Raw genomic sequence first — 2,344 nt, 5'->3', positions numbered from 1 at the left:
CCTCTCTTCTCCACATCCAGCACTACCCCCCCCCTCTTCTCCACATCCAGCACTACCCCCCCCCTCTTCTCCACATCCAGCACTGACCCCCCCCTCTCTTCTCCACATCCAGCACTACCCCCCTCTCTTCTCCACATCCAGCACTGACCCCCCCCTCTTCTCCACATCCAGCACTACCCCCCCCTCTTCTCCACATCCAGCACTACCCCCCCCCCTCTTCTCCCACATCCAGCACTGACCCCCCCCTCTCTTCTCCACATCCAGCACTCACCCCCCCTCTTCTCCACCTCCAGCACTACCCCCCCTCTTCTCCACATCCAGCACTACCCCCCCCTCTTCTCCACATTCAGCACTGACCCCCCCCCCGCTTCTCCACATCCAGCACTGACCCCCCCCTCTTCTCCACATCCAGCACTGACCCCCCCTCTCTTCTCCACATCCAGCCACTACCCCCCCTCTCTCCACATCCAGCACTGACCCCCCCTCTTCTCCACATCCAGCACTACCCCCCCTCTTCTCCACATCCAGCACTACCCCCCCCCTCTTCTCACACATCCAGCACTGACCCCCCCTCTCTTCTCCACATCAGCAATGACCCCCCCTCTTCTCCACATCCAGCACTACCCCCCCCTCTTTCTCCACATCCAGCACTGACCCCCCCTCTTCTCCACATCCAGCACTACCCCCCCCCTCTTCTCCAACATCCAGCACTGACCCCCCCCTCTTCTTCCACATCCAGCACGACCCCCCCCTCCCACACCAGCACACCCCCCCTCTTCTCCACACAGCACTGACCCCCCCTCTCTTCTCCACATCCATCACTACCCCCCTCTCTCCACATCCAGCACTACCCCCCTCCTTCTCCACATCCAGCACTGCCCCCCCCTCTCTTCTCCACATCCAGCACTGACCCCCCTCTCTTCTCCACATCCAGCATGACCCCCCTCTCTTCTCCACATCCAGCACTGACCCCCCCTCTCTTCTCCACATCCAGCACTGACCCCCCCCTCTTCTCCAGGTGTGAGAGAGTCCCCATCCAGCACTGCCCCCCCCCTCTTCTCCAGCTGTGAGAGAGTCCACATCCAGCACTACCCCCCCCCTCTTCTCCACATCCAGCACTGACCCCCCTCTTCTCCACATCCAGCACTGACCCCCCCTCTTTCAGGTGTGAGAGAGTCCCCATCCAGCACTGCCCCCCCCCTCTTCTCCAGCTGTGAGAGAGTCCACATCCAGCACTACCCCCCCCCTCTTCTCCACATCCAGCACTGACCCCCCCTCTTCTCCACATCCAGCACTGACCCCCCCCTCTTCTCCAGCTGTGAGAGAGTTCACATCCAGCACTACCCCCCCCCTCTTCTCCACATCCAGCACTGACCCCCCCCTCTTCTCCAGGTGTGAGAGAGTCCACATCCAGCACTGACCCCCCCCTCTTCTCCAGGTGTGAGAGTCCACATCCAGCACTGACCCCCCCTCTTCTCCAGGTGTGAGAGAGTCCCACATCCAGCACTGACCCCCCCCCTCTTCTCCAGCTGTGAGAGAGTCACATCCAGCACTGACCCCCCCCTCTTCTCCAGCTGTGAGAGAGGTCCACATCCAGCACTGACCCCCCCCTCTTCTCCAGGTGTGAGAGAGAGTCCACATCCAGCACTGACCCCCCCCCTCTTCTCCAGGTGTGAGAGAGTCCACATCCAGCACTGACCCCCCCCCCTCTTCTCCAGCTGTGAGAGAGTCCACATCCAGCACTACCCCCCCCCCCCCTTCTTCTCCACATCCAGCACTGACCCCCCCCTCTTCCTCCAGCTGTGAGAGAGTCCACATCCAGCACTACCCCCCCCTCTTCTCCACATCCAGCACTGACCCCCCCCTCTTCTCCACATCCAGCACTACCCCCCCCTCTTCTCCACATCCAGCACTGACCCCCACTCTTCTCCACATCCAGCACTACCCCCCCCCTCTTCTCCACATCCAGCACTGACCCCCCCTCTCTTCTCCACATCCAGCACTGACCCCCCCCTCTCTTCTCCACATCCAACAGGACCCCCCTCTCTTCTCCACATCCAGCACTGACCCCCCCTCTCTTCCACATCCAGCACTGACCCCCCCCTCTTCTCCACATCCAGCCACTACCCCTCTCTCTCCACATCCAGCACTGACCCCCTCTCTTCTCCACATCCAGCACTGACCCCCCCCTCTCTTCTCCACATCCAGCAATGACCCCCCCCCTCTTCTCCACATCCAGCACTACCCCCCCCCCTCTTCCCCACATCCAGCACTACCCCCCCTCTCTTCTCCACATCCAGCACTGACCCCCCCTCTCTTCTCCACATCCAGCACTGACCCCCCC

This window comes from Gymnodraco acuticeps, unplaced genomic scaffold (assembly GCF_902827175.1).
Source record: "Gymnodraco acuticeps unplaced genomic scaffold, fGymAcu1.1, whole genome shotgun sequence".
In the NCBI taxonomy this organism is placed as follows: domain Eukaryota; kingdom Metazoa; phylum Chordata; class Actinopteri; order Perciformes; family Bathydraconidae; genus Gymnodraco; species Gymnodraco acuticeps.
Note: the sequence above shows the minus strand (reverse complement) of the source record.